Source organism: Protopterus annectens, chromosome 7.part0 (genome assembly GCF_019279795.1).
Source record: "Protopterus annectens isolate FY-2018-M chromosome 7.part0, PAN1.0, whole genome shotgun sequence".
Taxonomy (NCBI): domain Eukaryota; kingdom Metazoa; phylum Chordata; order Ceratodontiformes; family Protopteridae; genus Protopterus; species Protopterus annectens.
Genome location: NC_056739.1, coordinates 1,762,357,363 through 1,762,378,150, shown reverse-complemented (window position 1 = coordinate 1,762,378,150; position 20,788 = coordinate 1,762,357,363).

The window sequence follows — 20,788 nt, the reverse complement described above, 5'->3', positions numbered from 1 at the left end:
TGGTCATCTACATCATCTATGGAGAGGTGATTTTTAAAGAGTAGGGCAATGCCTCGTCCTCTTTTACCAATTTTATCTGTACATATGATATTATATCCTGGTGGTAGTGTTTCATTCTTGACTGTGAATGTTTTAGCCAAGTTTCAGTGAGAAGTACAATATCTGGAGAGTATAGGGCAAGGTTAGCATGCAGTTTGTGGACTTTGTTGTTGATACTTCTTATGTTAATATTTAGAACAATGAGTAAAAAGGTCACACAGGAAAACCAAATGGTTAAAAACACAAAAAGAAAAATCTAGCAAAGCTAGAATTTCCCCTTTATGATACCTTAAACCTCTTGAATCAGAGGCAACATGGGATATATTCTCCCACCCCCAAAAGGGCCCATAACCATATCAGAAGAATGTAGTGCCCCTGAAATCACAGACACTCAGATTAAAACAGCCCTCTCCAAAGCCAAAAACACAGCATCAATGGGAAAGGATGGTGCTGCAGGCTGCATCCTACATGACCTCAAAGATGAACTAACCCCTCACCTAAACACACTGTTCAAACTCAGCCTCTCCACAGGCTACGTGCCCTTAGAGTGGTGCACAGCAACAGTTATTCTGCTCCACAAAGGTGGAGCCACAACAGACCCCAAGAACTATTACCCTATAAGCCTGACTAGCTTGGTCTGCAAGGCTATGGAGCGCATCATCATGGATCTCATTAACAGAGACATTGGGAACCTCCAAACACTGAACCCTACCCAGTTCGGCTTTGTTAAGGGCAGATCATGCCTCCTAACCATGGTGGACTTCTTTGAGACAGTTACCAAGGCTATAGATGAGGGAAAGGTGGTCCACACAGCCTACCTAGACCTCACAAAGGCCTTCAACACCATTCACAATTTTGGTATTATAGACAAACTCACCAGTCTAAACCTAAACCCCTATGTCACAAGATGGGTTGCCAACTGGCTCACGGACATAACCCACACATTAAGAGTTGCAGGAGCTAGGTCTGACTCTAAACCAGTTACAAGTGGCATTCCCCAGGGCTTAGTCCTAGGACCCCTCCTGTTTGGCATATACTTCTCAGAGGTACAGGCAAGCACAGGAGGACTATGGCTGACCAAGTTCACAGACGACTGCAAACTAGGGGCTATAATTGACTCTCCAGCTGACTCGACCATCCTCCAAAAGGGTTTCACTGAGACAGATACCTGGTGTCAAAACCATGGCCTCAAGCGAAATGCTAAAAAGTGCATAGTCATCCCCTGTGGAAAAAAACAAAGTATCCACAAACTACAACATAGGTGGTAGCCCCCTAAATACAAAAGACGTAATAAGGGATCTGGGGACCCAAGTAGATAGTAATCTCTCCTTTGATAATCACATTGCCAAAGTGGTTAGAAAATCCTTCTATGTGGCCCACCTAATCAAAAAAGAGTTTGCATCCAGATCAAAAGAGGTCATTGTGCCCCTCTAAGCATCACTCATTAGACCCATCATAGAGTACAATGCCCCATTTGGGATGTACCTTACAAGACACCTGCAGCAGCTGGAAAGACCACAGACGTACCTCACCAAGAGGATCACTGGCCTCAAACAGATGTCCTATGCAGCTCGACTGAAGAAACTCCAGCTGTACTCAGTTGCATACCGCCTACTCAGAGGTGATCTCTGCCTGACATACAAGGCCATGTCCAACCCAGAATTGATGGGCATGCTCCACCTAAAAAAAAAAAACATATCCCCTCAAGCCACACGCTCTAGGATTTAAACCTCACCACAACAATAAATAGGACGTGCTGGAGGGAGAGATTCCTGACTCAGAGACTTCCCATGCTCTGGAACAAGATTCCAATCTACATTAGGCAGAGTTCCTTGCTAATACTTTTCAAGAGAAACCTTGATGAGTGGATGAGAAACAGAAATTTTCACTTCAATGGCTCTGCTGGACAGAGGCACAGGGAACTAATCTAAGAGGACAGTGAAAGCCAACACATTCTGGCTAGGCTTATAAATGCCTTTGGGCAGATAGCCTAGTACCTACCTATGAACCTATGAGCCTATATGTAAATTACCCTTTAAAGATATCAGGTGTTTCAACTAAATGGCATTTCTGAATGTCCATGATTTTATTCTTTTACTTTCATGTCTTTTTCTGGAGAAAAAAGATGTAAAAGTAAAAGAAAAAAGTCATGGACATTCAGAAATGCCATTTAGCTGAAACACCTGATATCCTTAAAGGGTAATTTACATATATCCCATGTTGCCTCTGATTCAAGAGGTTTAAGGTATCACACAGGGGAAATTCTAGCTTTGCTAGATTTTTCTTTTTGTGTTTCTAACCATTTGGTTTTCCTGTGTGATCTTTTTACTCATTGTTTTAGTTTGTTAGTTGGGATATTTTGTAGACATCTTTAGGTTTATGGATATCAGTTGTGTATAACTGCCCTGTGTTTCCAAAAGTCAAACATTTTTCTTATGCTGTACTGATGATGGTCATAAGAAGGCAGAAACATGCATGTCCCCAGCTAGAGGGGTTTGGCTTTATTGGCCTGAAATTGTCCAGAAAAAGATGTAAAAGAAAACAAATCATGGGTATGCAGAAATGCCATTTAGCTGAAACACCTGATATCCTTAAAGTGTAATTTACATATATCCCATGTTGCCTGTGATTCAAGAGGTTGAAAGTATCACACAGGGGAAATTCTAGCTATGTTAATATTTAGGAGAAGAATATCAAATTTTTCCTAGGAGGGATTATTGTAGTTTGATGAGGTTGAGCATGTATGTTGGTTAGGCTAAATGGGACATAGGTTGGGCCGGTGTTTGCGTGTATGTCTCCACCGAGATATAGTTTGGAGGCAATACTGACTATAGTTTTCAAGAATTTGAGTATGTTTGTTATATTGCAGAGAGATACTGGGAATGTTAGGATGAGGGAGAAGGGGAACCCAAAAGTGGATTAGGGATGTGCTATTGAAGATGGAGCTACATATAGCGATGTTTGCTGTTGTGATTGTTGGTTAGTAGCTAACAGAGGTGGAGTGGGAGGAGAGAGACATATGTGGATTGGAGTGGTAAGAGGTGTTATGTGCTGCTAGAGTTAAGAGTAGCAGTGTGGGTGTCAATACATGCAGGTGGGTTATGAATTTGTTGAGAGATGGGTGTCTTTGGGATTATTAGTTTTAGGGGGGATTTAGTAGTAGGCATTTTGGTTGAGTAGAAATGAAGTAGAAGTTAGTTAAAATTGCATAGTCGTGGAAGAATTCAGAAGAATTTCTGCATCACAATAAACTACTCAGATGCTGTTTTTCTATAGAAACAAAGTGCAGAGAAATAGTGTAAAAAGCACAGCACAAAACCAGATGGAAATCATTCAACCTGAGAATGGAGAGACAAATGTGTCCACCCTGCCATCCAGCCTGAGGGTTAGTCATCAGATGAGCAGTGATTACATAAGATGGTGTGGTGGAATCCTCCCTCTCAGAAAGGAGGAAGTGACAGATCTACCCCAGCATCATATAAACATAAATAAATAGGGAGGTAACGGATAGTCTATTCCAGACCCTAGAGGTTAAATGGTTCTTGAAGAAGTACATCCACTAATAGAGAGTACAGTAGAAGAATAGCAAAAAGATAAACTGTTTTAAAATAAGTGTTTGAAGAAAACTAGATTTACTAAGTATCTTTTTTATGAGAAAATGGATATTGAACTTTTTCAAATGCTTTTGAAACATCCAGGGCAAAACTTATTTCCTGATGTTCTTGTCAGTATTATGGCGCAAGCCCTGGCATAATACTCAGTTATAATTTTGTGTTAATCTATTTCTCACAGACTGAAATTGAAACTAAAAAGTGCGTGAGGATGTATCCTTCAAAGTCTAGCTGTGAACAAAGCTGTTGCAAGTTTATATCAATATTAACAAAACTGGATAATAGTTGTTAATGGGAGACCCATCTGAGTTTGGTTTCAAAATAAATGCACAATATATACCTAAATTGATCTTAAAATTGGGGGTTGTGCCTAATACACAAGATGTACTTAAATGAAGAATTTAGTACACTGACAATTAAAAATAAAAACACTTGCATAAGAAAAAATGTCCCTAAAGATAACTGCCTATTCACAGTGTTAAAAGACACTGGTTGCTTCAACCAAACTATAATACAATTAGGCTAGACAAACTACACAAAAAAGCTGGTGGAATTGCATTATTTCACACTAGCCACTTCACAGCTATCATGCACTTGAGAGCGATTCCTAAATTTGATAATGCAGAACTATTCATTTTCACCTTGAAAATGAACAACTCTAAAAACCTGTATATAGTTTATCATTTATATTCACCCAGGACAAAACACCCCCACACTTGAAAATATCCTATCTTGGACCACAACAAACATCTCCTATGAAACTATCATTCTTGGTGATGTTAACATCAATTGGCTAAATTTTACAACAAATTCTCCCACTGCCTCTATAAACCTCTTCCATTTTTCACAATTCATACTATCCCCTACAAGATATGACAGATCTTACAACCAAGGATCCACATTGGGTTGTATCCTGGTGTCAGACCCAAATAAGTTTGCACATATTGGTACCCTCCCTAACACCCTAAGTGACCACCTACCCACCTACACCATCAGACAAAGGTAGGGCTAGCTGCCACTTCCCACGTATTAAGGTAGAGCTTGCTGCCACTGCCCACATACTAAGATAGAGCTACCTGCTACTGGCCACAGACTAAGATAGAGCTAGCCGCCACTGCACACAGACTAACACTGGGATAGCTGCCTTTGGTGGTCATCTCTGGTCATCTTTGTAATCTACTTGTTGCTATCATTCATGAATACACCCCCATCTTGATCACTGTATTTGCTAGTAAGTAAACAACAAAAAAGAAAGAAGAAAAATAATGAGTGGGTCACTACTGTGGGCAGCGTGCATTGTTACCACTACCCACAGATTAAGATACAAATAACTGCATTTGTTAATCACAGCTGTGATCGCAACAAGATAGTTAAGGACTAATGCCCATAGTAATATGCCTGATGCATTTATTCAAGGATATACAGCCTCTGTCCCACTTACTGTATTTGGCAGTAAGAGAGAAAAAAAAGAGAAAGGAAAGTACTGAATGAATTACTCCTGTGAGTTGGCTGTACTATGACCACTGCCACAGACTGATGCATGAGTCAGTGCATTTAAATTGTTTGTGGCCTCAAAATCATCACTAGACTTACATATGAGGTCACCCTATACACAAGTATATATATGGCAGTTACAAATTGATTAAGGAACTGGGCATTGTTCTCATATGTTCTTATGTAATTAAACAACCTAGTTAAGATGGTAATCATGTTTCCCTTGAATGGATTATAGAATGAGGCTGCATTCCCATCAGGGCCTTCAGCCGTCACAGTTTTTAACTTATTTATCACCCCCAACATTTCTCTGTAGATCCCTTGGTAATATTTTGCATGGATGCTAGGAGTGCTAATGGTATGTAATAATTGTGAATAGCACCAGTCAAAATATGACTTCTGAGTGTACTATAGATCTCCCAAAATATTTTTCAAAGCTCTCACTGATGTTGTCAGCATCATTGATAACATCATCACCTACTTTTTTGCCCCAAATAGTATTTTTTGGTTTGTCTAACTTCATAATATTAGCTAGAAATTTAAAAAGTAACTGATTGTATCATATAATTAAACATGATTTTGCATTCAGAACTGAAGTGGCAAATAGTATGAATGTTCACAAGTTTAACCTGAAAGTCCTTGAGCTTGGGAAATATGGTTTTTTACTGGTTTCTCTGTGGTTTCTCAGTAACACCCTTTATTTCCTGTTGAAATGTAGTAATTTGGTCAATTATTTATGTTTTAGTAATTGAGAGCATTTAATTAATTCCACCCAAGGTAACTTTCAACAAAGCCCACTTTATATCCAGTGGTAAGTGATCTTCCAGATGGTTTTAAGCAAACATATTTTAATGCTTCTTAGAAGATTTGTGTGCTCAGTTATCACTTATTATGAAATAGTTAATCCTTCAATGAGATATTTTAATCTTATGTGGAAACAAATTACATCAATGAGACAACCAAGTTATGTGAGCATGTGTGATAATTAATTTGAATTGTTTTAACCACGTGTACAAAATTAAGTGATATTATTTAATAACTGATTTGTGACCAACAAGTATGCATGTAAAAAGGTAAACTCTTTATAAAGAGACAAATTTAGATCCTGAAAAATGAAATAACCTATGAGTATTTATCAGTTCTAGGAAGGACGAAAGTTCCACCATGTTAGATACTACAGGCAAATGGTGTTAGTTTAAAGTTTTATTTATGGTAGCATTCCACTCACTTGCTAAATGACAGCTGCATTCTCTGAAATCTTCCATTACTTGTATTATCTTCACCAAAAATACATTTTGTTTTGGCACAGAGCATAAATGGAGCAATTAACAAGTTGTGCTTCTAGGACTACAATCCAAAAAGAATAAATATAAATTTCCATTCAGGGTCAAATATACTTTTCTTAACATTCAGATTTAAAGATCTTTATTATCAGTTTAGCTAGGATTCCCCCTATGCCCACAGTAATGTGTGCTCACTGACTAAGGTTTAAAGATGGACTCCACAGACCAGCCACAAGTATCACACCACATTCCACACACCACTGACCAACCACAAGTATCACACCACGTCCCACACACACATATATTACGTCTCTTGCTGAACACATTGTCCGAAGGAGCCAAAGAGACTTTCATCAACCAATGGTTCCTTGTATTGATTAACAGGACTTTACTGCCTATTCCTGTTTTATCTCTTTTCCATTGGTAATTCTGCTTTATGTTAGCAGACTTCCTATTATTTAAATTCTCTTCATTGTTTAACTACCTTGTTTGGCCTTTTCACACATCACTAGGACGTACTCATACTTTTTACTATTTCCCCTTTATAGTCTGTCTCCACTACTAATATTCACATTTAGATTTTTATATTTTATTATCGTCAATATTTTTACACCTTCTCTATAATATCCGTTTCTCTAGTCCCATCTAATTTACATCTGTTCTTAATACTGGTATCCTATTACTGCTACAATTGTCTTCCTTCCTAACCTTAAATATCTGCCTTTTATAGCATTCCTTTTCAACTTAATACCTAGCCAGCCCTGTTCTCTGCATACAAACTGATACAGTTTCAGTGATTTCCTCTTCCTCCTGAGATCTTAATACTTAAAACTTGAAACCAAAACAGTAAACAAGTTAGAATTCAATCCTTATTGATTGTTTTCTGTAGTAATATGAACACCTGTGACCTGGTCCTTCCTGGCCCATTAGCCCTCGCTCCACTCAGGCTCACTCAGCTCCTCTAATCTACCTCTAATTCCCACCCACCCCCACTACATCTCAACTTATACTGCCTACACTCCAACCCCTTAACATCTTAATCAATTAAAACAATCTTTATACTACACATCATCAGCCACCTCCCATACACATACATTGCATCTCTTTTACACCAAATAACATAATCCTTCTTACATTTTAACAATTTTTCTCTCATCTGGCTACCTGCTTCTCTTCTCAAACTAATTAATTAAAATTTTTGGTCCATCTATACCACAACAGATCACTATGTCCTCAAACCATTAATATTCCTATTGTTTATCTCCGTTGATTTATCTATTTTCATCCTTCATCAAATTACATCCTTCCATATATCAGCTATTAATATCCATATCACTTCTATAACATTCAATACTATCCCTGTCCACACAAAGAGTTTTTCTGACATATTGCCAAGTCTGATTAATACTTTCACCTTAACTTCTCCCAAAATCAAACTTTTACAAAAGAAATCCAAATTCTTTAAGTCTCAACTTATTGAACCTATCCCAAACCAAAAATCTGAAATTCATTACCCTCATTTTTGCAGCCTCTGTAATAAAATCTCAGACTTCCACACCTGGATGGTATTACACACTCCTCATTTCTCTGCTGCCACAGATACTTGGATAAAACCCTATATAAAAGACTCTGAATTGCTTTGTCCACTCTATAATATAATTAGGCCAGACAGACTACACAAAAAGCTGGTGGAATTACATTATTTCACACTAGTCACTTTACAGTTATTAAGTACCCGACACCGATTCCAAAATCTGATAATGCAGAACTATTCATTACCACCTTGAAAATGAACAACTCTAAAAACCTGTATATAGTTAGCAATTATATTCCCCCAGGACAAAACAGCCCCACAATTGAAAATAACCTATCCTGGATCACAACAAACATCTCCTATGAAACTGTCATTCTTGGTGATTTTAACATCAATTGGCTAAATCTTACATCAAATTCTCCTACTCCATCTGTAAACCTCTTCCATATCTCACAACTCGTGCTATCCCCTACAAGATATGACAAAACTGACAACCAAGGATCCACATTGGATTGGATCCTGGTGTCAGACCCAAGTAAGTTTACGCAAACTGGTACCCTCTCTAACATCCTAAGTAACCACCTACCCATCTACAGCGTCATAAATTCTATACATATTCCTAAAGAACATCAGTATAAGACAATCTGCAAGCTAACTAAATTTAATCTAAATTCTTTCTACATATATTAAAGTCTACTAACTGATCTATCCTAATAACTCTTCCTCTTGATGAAGCTGTATGTCACTTCAACACTACATTCTTAAGCATACTTAACAACTTAACTCCTACTCAGACTAAAAGAATGAAAATCAATCATGTCCCATGGCTCTCATATTCTACAAAACAACTAATGTCACATATACATAAAGCATGGAATGAATGGCTAAAAAATAAATCTCAAGACAATATACAAAAGGTTTGAAAACTCCAAAATAAAGTCAAAATGCTTACTATTAGTGATATAAAGCACTTCTATACCAGCCTGCAATCAAACAAGAAACACAACCCAAAAAAATTCTGGTCATCAATCACTTGACTTCCTAAACCAGGCATAAAAGAGAACACTAGTCCCTACCCAGATACATCATCTCTTCAGACTGCCACCCTCCTTAACTCTTATTTTATCGATAATAATGTTAACCTAGTGCTAAACAATGCACATGGCATAACATCACTAAACCAATCCTCTATTAACAACACAGCTTTACTAAGCACTAATACCTCTTTCTTCAACCTTTCTCCTAGAAATGACCTTACTCAATTCCATGCTGCTAATTCTGATACATTTATACTCCATCTTGTCTCACAAACTTTATAAAAACACTTTTACATAAACTCAAACCTAGCTCAAATTCAGCAGATAATCTTCCTGCCATAAACCTTAAGCTTGCTGCTGAAGCCATAGCCTATCCAGTCAGTATTCATATTAATAGGTCAGTTACAGAAGCATATGTCCTAATCATCTGGAAAAAATCCTTCATTATCCCACTACATAAAGGAAGTAATTCAGATCTATCAAACTACTGCCCCATAGCTATTTTTTCACCCCTGTCTAAAATACTTGAGAAATGTGTCCATACACTTTGCTCATTAATTATCTTCTCCTTAACAAACTTCTTACCCCAACCCAGCATGGTTTCAGACCAAATCACAGCACTGTCACTGTACTCTTATCCTTCATGGACACCAAAATCATGCCAGAGATTCTGGCCATCTTGTGTCTGCACAATTTTTAGATCTCTCCAAAGCATTTGATGTGGTTTCTCAAACTAAATTCTTATTCCAACTATGCTCACTTGGTCGCTCATCCCCCTTCTGCACATGGTTTACAAGTTATCTGTCAGACAGACAACAGACAGTAAAATGGCATGGCTTCTTTTCTCTCTTCCTGTCAAATATCACTGGAGTGCCCCAAGCCTCCATCCATGAGCTACTTTTGCTCAACATCTTTATAAACAATCTCCATACATCTTCCTGCCAAGTTTCTTTAATCCAACATGCTGATTTTTTAACTATTATCTGCACAGCAAATAACCTCACTGACCTTCAATGAATTACCTAAGATGCTTTTTCATCCATTGAACTCTGGCTAAATAATTCTCACCTGCTACTTAACACCAAAAAACAAGACTCCTACTCTTTTTTTTTCCTAAAACCCAAGAAAAAACAAAAAAAAGTTATAACTCATTCCCAAAATACCCCTCTAATCAAAGCAGTCTGATATATCAAGCTTCTTGGTGTAATCATTGAAGAAAACCTAAAATTTGACCTCCACAACTAGAGTAACATAAAAGATACACCAAACACTAGCTATGCTCTAAAGACATACATCTTTTCTAAACCAGTCCACTAGAATCACACTTGCAAATACCTGCCTGCTACATTCCCTCTTATATGATGCTAATATCCTCGCTAATCTCCAGATCTCTGTCATATCAAAACTGGAAGCCTGCTATAATAAAATAGCTAATTTGCTACTGGCTGTACATATTTTACCCACCACTGCACCTCGCTTCAGTCACTGAGATGGCTCAAGTTACCACATTGCCTCACCTTCATCCAACTTTTAACACCCCACAATATTATCTACAAGCCCCCTGCCTGCCCTGCTCTAACTTCTGTTCTGGTTCACTACGTCTCACTATATCTCTAAGATCCAAAGATAAACAATGTCTATCAGTATATAAGCCCAAAACACCTGTTGGAAAAGTCTGCTCCTGTTCCATTGTCATAGCCTGGAATAACCTTCCCTCAAATACTAGAACAAATGTCAACATTATCTCATTTAAAATCACACTAAGGATAAGGAAACTCTTAAGCAAAGCCTGGATTTGCTCCTCTTCAAGTCCTACTTAATCTTATAATATATTCTTTCTCTTTCTGTCTTTCCCTTCCCTTTTTAACTACCTCTGTATTACTATCATAACTTTGCCTTCTCCTATTCCTTCATCTATATATAAATGTCCACATCCCTCTTTGTTGACTTCCAACCTCATAGGTTCATAGGTTCATAGGTTCATACTAGGCTATCTGCCCTAAGGCATTTATAAGCCTAGCCAGAGTGTATGTGGCTTACACCACTTTTTAGGGTTTAGTTTACTATGCCTCTGTCTAGTAGTGACACAGAGATGACCCCCGGGGTAAACCTACGATCTCCCATCCATTCGTCGAGATTTCTCTTGAATAGAATCAGTGAGGGGCTCTGCCTAACATGGACTGGGGTTCTGTTCCAGAGTGTAGGGAGCCTCTGGGTTATGAATCTGTCCCTCCAGCATGTCCTATTTATTTCTGTGTTGAGGTTTAAGTCACTTGTTCTTGTGGCTCTAATGGATTTGGATTTTCTGAGGTGGAGCATGTCCATTAATTCAGGATTGGACATGGCCTTGTACGTCAGGCAAAGATCACCTCTGAGTAGGCGGTATGCGACTGAATAGAGCTGGAGTTTTTTCAGTCGGGCGGCATATGACATATGTTTAAGACCCTTTATCCTCTTGGTGAGGAACTTTTGGGGTCTTTCCAACTGCTGCAGGTGTCGGGTGAGATACATCCCAAATGGGGCATCATCCTTTCTTCTCACTCTAGTTGTCTGTCTCACCCACCCCATTACCTTTCTTTTATTCTCTGTTGTCACCTCTTCTACATATTGACTTTCACATTGCCCCCATAGCTTTCCTATTTCCCTACTGTACTCTTAAGCTATAATTATATGATCTTCTATTCATCTTGACTGTAATCTACATATCAATCCTTTTTGATAAATTTATCAAATTGTTTTAATTATGCAACCTGTTACTTTAACATCAAACAGATATGTTTTCCCTCTGCTTGACATAAATTTGTGTAATTAGATGTACAATCTTTACTGACATTTTTGTCTAGTTTAGACATACTTTATGAACTTTGCATTTGCTTTACAATATTTAAATCTACTCTTTGAGCTTTTCTCCCCAGGCCTCTGCTGAAAATGGGTTCCCTGGACCCAGTCAGACAAACAAATGTCAAATAAATAGTAAATAAATAAGATTATTATTGCTGCATTTTTACTTTCATCTGAATAACCTGCAACAAAAAATTAGAACTGACTGATTTCATTTGAGACCTTTCAAGCTGATCATCTTTCATGTGTGGTTTCTATATATAAAATATGTTGGTCTCACTTTTATAAACTAACTGCCAGAAAAGTTTTGTGCTGTTTAACATGTCAATCTTATTCACATTCCAGCTAATAATACCTAACATAATATGCCCATGTCAAACTATTTATTCAAAAAGATCCAGTCAAGGACCAGACATCCATAAAATGCAGCGTTAATATTAAAATACAATACAGTACAGTACAAGTGCTTTTACCCAAGTTTCATCATGTTGAGCATATAAAACCACTCAGAGCTCAGATATTTAACCAGCATGCTTAAACTGACATATCTAAATAATACAGAAAGTTTTAAATAAACACTTTCCAGGTGAATATATATCAACCCAGCATAAAAGTAGCATAAAATGACTAGCAGAATAACCTATATCAACTAATGCATTGGCCAGACATAGATCAATACATCATATACATTTTCTTTTAGGGTTTTATACATTGTCAGGAACACTTTAAGAGCTAGAGATATAATTAATTTGACAGAAGTTAAGACTGGGTTAAGTACTGACAAAGGCAGTCTGTTTCAGAAAATAGAGGGTATCTTGGGTTAGTTATCTTTCATGCCAAATGGTGTTTGCTTTGTCACTGGTTCTATTAAGGAGAAGGAGTTCAAAGAGTACTGAGTCATTCATAGCATGGAAGGCTAAGCAGACATTACCCCTCAGGAGTCTGTATAGTCTACTGTAGTAGGTAAGAGTATTGAGAGCTGAGATCTTTTTGGAGAGGAAATGTTGAGTTATAGGTGCTTTGAGATGGGCTTGATAAGGAATGAATGCAGTGGTGATATAACCTCTGTGGACCTTGAGAAAATACCATGAAGGTTAACTGGAGTAAGGTAGAATATTTTTTTAACCACCAAAGAGATGTGGTGGTTAAAGGAGAGTCTGTTATACACATACATACCCAAGGCCATGGTGACCATGCCAAATTTAAATGGATACGTGGAATGTTATCTATATGGCAAGCAGTGGTAATCCTAGATTTACGAAAAGAAACTCAATTGCACTTCTTCCTGTTGAGGGTAATCCTTAACTATTACACAAAACATTTGTTTTTGTCTAACCTTTGCTGGGGAATTTGAATATCAGAATGAAATTTGATAACTTTCCCCAGTTTGCTAAGCCATTGATATTGTTTTTTGTGTCAGAAAAATATGTACTGAAGAAGAGTGGTCCCAGGACAGAGCTTGCAGCTCACCACTAGTGACATTTTTCTGCCTAGAGGAAATACCTTAAACCTTAATGATATGGGTTTTAGCAGCTAGCTAGTTATCTATCTGGCAAACTACATATCAGTTAATGCTGAGCTGGGAGAGTTTATCAATCATGATATGAAATGCTTCGTCAAGGTCCATAAAAGCAGTGTGGACAGTATGCACCTTATCTGTAGTTTCATTAATCCTTTTAAAGACCTCCACCAGGATGAGCAGGCATGCTCTACCTTTTATAAGGCCAAACTTGTCTGTATCCATGGATATTGGGTCACCCTATATCATTGTTTATTAGTTCAGATATAATACATTCCATAGCCTTGCAAATAATACTGCTGAGTTTAATAGGCCCACAATTCACAGTATCATTAGATGGACCACATTTATGTATGAGTACTATGACTGCTATTGTCCACCCTCGGGGACATAGGTAGTGGAGAGATTCAGGCTGAAGAGTTGATGGAGGGCTTTTGCAAGGTGGGACTTAAAGCAGATATTGTTAGGATCCATGGAAGTAACAGTATTCATTTGGAAAGTGTCACAAAGACTTAGTCCGACTTGATCTCTGCAGGGGGCATGAGAGGAAATGGACGGGACAGATTGGGTGGGGCAGAAGGAGAAAGACAGGACAGGATTTTTCACTCAATGTCCAAACAAAAAACTTTGTATTATTAAAAGACAACAGGAGCTTTTATATGGGAAAGATGGAAGTGGTTTCTGTATAGAGGATTGCATCATAACTGATTTGCGGAAGTCAATTTGTAAAGATAAATGAATTTCCGAGAGTTACACTGAAAACTGTAGCTGGAATCCGTAGGAATAGTAGTAGCATGCTTGTATGTGCATGTGTTTTCATTTACAGTAGTCACTAAGGAAAGAAAGGTATGAGTGGGTAGCGTTACATAGACGATGCTACACAAACGAGGAAAGAAAGGTATGAGTGGGTAGCGTTACATAGACGATGCTACACAAACGAGGAAAGAAAGGTATGAGTGGGTAGCGTTACATAGACGATGCTACACAAACGAGGAAAGAAAGGTATGAGTGGGTAGCGTTACATAGACGATGCTACACAAACGAGGAAAGAAAGGTATGAGTGGGTAGCGTTACATAGACGATGCTACACAAACGAGGAAAGAAAGGTATGAGTGGGTAGCGTTACACAGACGATGCTACACAAACGAGGAAAGAAAGGTGTGAGTGGGTAGCGTTACATAGACGATGCTACACAAACGTAAGCACCAGGGAAGACTTTAGCAATGACAAACTATTCATTTGTTAACTCAGGTTCTTATTAAATAAAATTAATTAAACAGCCAAACATTTAGAGCTGCTTCATTGACAAAAAGGCAGTAGTCAGAGCTGGACGTGGCAGAGCTAAAGATGTTAAGATTTGCACTGGGTGTGACAAGGATGGACAGGATTAGGAATCAGTATATTTGAGGGTCAGCTCAGGTTGAACGGTTTGGAGACAAATTCAGAGAGGCGAGATTGTGTTGGTTTGGACATATGCTGAGGACAAATGCTAGGTATATTGGGAAAAGGATGCTAAGAATGAAGTTGCCAGGTAAGAGGAAAAGAGGAAGGCCTAAGATAAGGTTTATGGATGTGGTGAGAGAGGACATGCAGGTGAGTGGTGTGACAAAGCAACATGCAGAGAACAGGAAGAAATGAAAACAGATGATCCACTGTGGCGATCCCTAATGGGAACAGCTGAAGGAGAAGAAGATCGTCTTAATTTAAATGCAAATAAGCCTAAAAAAATGTAAAAAAATAAAAGAAAAATCAGGAATTATGGTTATGGCAGGAAAAGACACGGGAAACATATGAAGCACTTAAAATTTATTTCCTGATCAATAATTTTAGAGGGTAAGCAAACAGAAGGAGTGGTGGGAGAGACAAAAACTTGGAAGGCCTAAAGAAAGCATGATGTATTGTATGCACTGTGTGCAGTTTTGGTGGCTATGGAGAGAGAATGATATAAGATTCATGCAGACAGTCTAATGCAAAACTAGAAGGTGGGCGAAGGGGTTAGAACATAGGGGGTAAGGGACAAGAAAACTCAGGTTTTAAGATAGCAACAAAGGGATAAGGAGTGCCCTTCAAGTACTCCAATAGCACCCATTCTATTTGTACCCATTTAGCCTTTAGTTTTCAGAAATGACTGCTATTACATAAGCAAAACAAGGCAGAAATGTCCCATTTCATAATCAAGTTGTTGATTCCACAAGAGAATCAAACCAGGAAAGTCTGCTTTGCCATTTTTGTGTCTGCAGTGATGCCAAAGACAAAGGTATTGAGATTTACCTGGCTAAAGCAAAGAATAGAAATAGAGCACTCGCATACTTTGCTGAATCCAAATCTGTCAGAAAATTTAAAAATGTTGATCGATAACTTGATTCAAACTATTTGGAAGAACCCTGCTCTTTTATCAACCAGACCAGGATTTATCAAATGTGAAAAGCAAAATGGCAGATAAATTTGTCGCAAATGTATAGTATAAACTATCAGTTGCACCTAGGGTTTATTTTGCAGCTCTAAGTAACTCATTATTAAAATCATGCTAAATACATCTGGGATAAAAAATAGACATGTTTTCTGCTTGACTTTACAAAGTAAAAAGCAATTAATAGTGTATTAGCTACAAGTCAGTTTTAACTGGTCTGGAAGCTGAGTCTTGTAATAATTTGTTCATAAGGAAGATCACAGAAGACATTGGATTTGAACACATACTCTATGTTATTTAAAAAATTGTTCTGTGAATAAAACGGCCTTCTCAAGAGTGCTTCATCACTTTGACCCTAGCAAGAAATCTATGAAGGACTGCTGTCTTTTACAAAGATGAATAAAACTGAAAGGAGAAGATATTTCCATAATGACAGACTTACGAGATGAAATCACAAAAGTATAAAATGTGACATACTATGTTCAATAAGTGATGTGCAAGCGTATTACATTTCATGTGCTTTTTCTATAACTTGATATTTACCTAGATTAATATAAAATACAGAGTGGACAGTGTTACTGAAGCAAAAGACATAGGCAACTGGTTGGTTAGTGAGTGAGCATACATTCCTTAGATGTAAAATTGTTTACAAGTACCTTTACTAGTTTTTTGCGAGAAGCCAAAGTCATTAGAACCAAGATGCATTTTAGAGGACTATGCTGCTTTTGTAAGGTCAATGTTTATCTTTGGTAATCTGAAACCTATATCTGTAGGCTATGTTGCTTAGTTTTAAATAATTGTTTCTTGTTTTCACTTATTACTGCTATAATTTGTAATGGTTTATTCTGTTCAGTAACAATTGTGCTAATATGTTGCATTTGTATTTTCAAAATGGCCTGCTTTGGTATAGGTTTGTAGGCCAACCTAATCTCACTCTCTCTTAGTTACCTGAGCAGGAGGCTGACTGTGCTCATAAGACTCTTATCAGGTCACTGTTGAGAAGCCTTTACTATGTAGTACGTATATTTTTGGACCATTTTATATGGAATATTTGCAATTATACATTTCTGCATTATTTTTATGGACTTACTAGTTTGTCAGTTGATATTTAAATTATTACTGATTTTTTGTTTGCTACAACTTACATCAAAATGATAAAAAAGAGCTTTTTATACATGTTCTGTGGCAATGATTGTAGTTTAGTGGATTTTTTATGGCTTTTGATTTAGATATTATATGTTGTGTGAATGAACTTATTACCTAAGGCGTATGAGAACAGTTTGATATATATAAGACATATTTTCCAGGTATTGTTGTTAAATAAAAAATGCAATATATTTTTGCTTTATATGTTACTTTTTTCTACAGCAACAATTTCTGCTAGGTAGATAATTAATACAGTGACTGAGATTACACTTATTGTGCTATGCATGTTTATGGCAGTTAATATTATTAGACATTTCTAACTGTTTTAATACTATTATGCATTTCAGACTGTTGTGTGGAATTCTTGCTCATTTCTTTATTTTTCAGAAAGTAAAAAGCTTTCATAATAGCTTGATATACAGTTATAACTGGTTTTAAATAATATCTGTGCATAGCTGTTTTTTGTTGCAATGTCATACTGTTTAGGAAATGTATTTAACTTCATAAGTTTGACACATATTTAAAGTTAGCAAATGTCATTGATGTATTTAAAACAGCATTACAATTTGTTTCTTCCGTTTTCTTTTTGTATTTTTATAGTCATGAATGTATTTCACAGCATTATAGGCTGAAACTGACAGGTTACATGATTTTGCACAGGCTGCTGAACAGTAATATATACTCTGGTATTTGTTTGGTCTTGTCGTTGCCTCATAGCATGAGGTTCTCCAGTTCAACTCCCAGCTGGGTTGCCTTCTCTACAAAGTCTGCATATCCTCCCTGTGTTTGTGTAGGTTTTCTCTAGGTGCTCTGGTTTCCTTTGACACTCTAAAGATGTGTAGTACATCGATTTGGCACTGTAAATTGACCGTAGGTATGAATGTGCATGGGTGTGTGTGGTATTGAAGAACAACAGCGGCAGGGCTAACCATCAGGCAGTGTGATCCTTGGTTCCATATGATTGTCAGTGTTGAAGTGACACCCTGACTCCATGTGTTAAAACGGGAAAAAGGTGGTTATAGATGATGGATGGATGACTTTATTTGATTTTGTAACAGAAAATATTTTATGTATACATTAATGTGCCTGTGTTAGGTTGTCATTAGGACCATGGTGACAGTTAAGTGTTGATTGCTGGCTTTACATTTGTCTGATAAAATACTTAATTCTCTTCCAGTTTAGGCAGTTAGGACTAGAGGTGTGGGTTTAGACAGATGATTTATAGGAATTAAATAGACACTTGTTAATTGAGTATGTTTTATTGTTTTAATTACATCTACTCTCCATGTTATTGTTGGGGGTTGGCAAAATGGTAAAGGTGCTCACAAACACAAGCTACAGAGTTTGATTCTGACCTTTAAAAGGGAAATTTTCTAGGCTTAAAATGGCTCACACAAGCAGCTAGCCTAATAATTACTTATTTTAGGGTTGGGGTTGGCATAATGCTTTATGCATTTACCTTCCAGACATAAGTTGCAAGGTTTGATTCTCAGATTGGATAATTGGCTAGGCTTAAATGACCTGCAAAGGCAGATGGCATATTACTAACCTATGAACCATAATAATGGTTGCTACAGAAATGGACTTTATCAGAAATATTTTGAATGATGCTGATAAACTTCCAGTTCGCATGATTTATCATTGCTCAAACAAGCTATGAGATCTTTTTATTTTGCCAGGGTAATTAATAATTGGTTTGAGACAAACAACAAGTATACCATGCAAATCTTGAGTAGACAGCAGTATTGTGTCTTTCGGCTTTTCCCGGTTAGGGGTCGCCACAGCGGAACTCCGGTCCGCTAATGATTGGCAGTAGAGTTTTACGTGCTGGCTTGCCGAGCCTAACGCACAACCTTCAACGAAGGAACACCCATTCATGCATGTCGCCACAATGAAGATGCTCTAACTGAGAATCGAATGGGCAACGTCTAACTGTGAGGTGACAATGCTACCGCAGCACCACCACCGAAGTATAAACAATCTAAAAGAGCCAGTCAAGACCCAGGCATGGATAAAATGTAGTTTTAATATTAGAATCCAATACAATACAATTCTACACGTGCTTTCACCCACATCACAGTCTAGCCATTCGTATTCTTGCTCTTATATTTATTTATTTATTTTTAATGAACATTTTTAAGCAAAAGTTTCAGTGAATAATTATCATTGAAGCCTGGTGTGTGTGGCATTTAAATATTCCCTATTTCTGGAACAGGCTTGCCTTACTGATCCAGCAGAATGCTTCCTTAGCAACCTTTAAACCAGACTGGATGGCTGGCTGGGCGATCACAATTTCACTGCGAATATGTGGAGAAAGTCTACTAAAGGGAGGACATCATCACTCTTCCACCAGTAATGCGTATTTTGACTGAGCTTCTTAATGATCTGCCTGGCCATAAGACTAGTGACAATCTAGGAATCTATGCTAAAGTGCTTGATTTTTATTGTCTACAATGTAAGAATCCCTATCTCTCCAAAACACTTACATTTCTGTTTATGATGCACTCGCCACATACTTGTTATCTTCTCACTCCATTCTGGATTGGACACTTCTTACCTATCACTTCTGCTTGATTGTGCTGTTTTATTTCATGCCTTTAATAAATCATCTCATCTCTGCTTTCTGAGTTGTCTCATATCACAGAATGTTGTGCTGCGATTTTTATTCTTTCTGCCACCTCTATTTCAGCATTTTATATTTTCTGCTCCCAGCTTAAGACAACATTTGTGCACTAACATTTCTACAATGCACAGCTGTCTAGCTTATTATAGAATAATCAATCCTTGTTTTTTATTATCAGGCCAGCGATAACATATATAGAGTAGTACTACAGACTATTTCTTTGTGGCAAATTTTGCATATTTTAAATAACACCCATGGCACAGTGCTTAATAATCTAAGGTTTACTGAAACAATACATTTTAAAAAAGAAGAATCACTAATTATTTTCCAATAATACTCAATTCCCACACAACTGGTACATTTTAGTTTGTCATGTGACTTAATGGCATATTTACACACAGAGTATAATTATTAATGCCTTTGATAGGAGGATGAACTACAGGCCAACTACCTTTTAAAAGTTTGCATTCCCTTGCCCCACACCACCACTACTGATACATTTCCTATTCTGCTTACAAGTGTAGGCACACACTGATGTCTGGCAGTGCCCTTCCAACATGTTTATTTTCTATGCTGATCTTCTCCAGAATTTAAAATTTTCTCAGTTGATACACTGACCTTAACTGACCTGGTAGCTTTGGAGACTACCATTAGGGTGAATTAATTTGGAGGATCTAATTGATTTAATTTAATAAGGATGCTAAATGAGTCACAAGTCTCAACATAGATCTAAGGCACTCAGAAGCTTTAGGATTAAAAAAAAAGGGAGAGGTCCCTTCCCCCAGTAGAATTAAATGAATTTATGGGAGCCATCCAAAAGGCTTATGATCTAGGAGACACACAACTGACAAAGTAAGGTGACCCAGTTAAAAAGGTAAAGTGACCTCAGTATGCACCAAAAAATACCTCAGCAGGGTTGATAGACTCAGGAAACTCCAGCTATATTAAAAAAAATATCATGTAATCCTGTGAGAATAACAGTATCAGAGACCTTTTAATAGAAGTAGGAGTGCTGATGGCTGATTTAAAGAAGCCAAGGATGGGGTCTGTATAAATATTAACAGATCCATGTGGCCTGTAGTACAATCCACGAAGATAAGATCTTACCATAATCATTCATCTCAAAACAACCTAAAAAGGGTAACCAGAGTCACACGCATACCTCTCAACTATCCAGAATTTTGCAGAATGTCAAGATTTTTACCTAATATTTTAGGTCTGTTTCTCATAAAATTTGTCATTTTGTGGCAA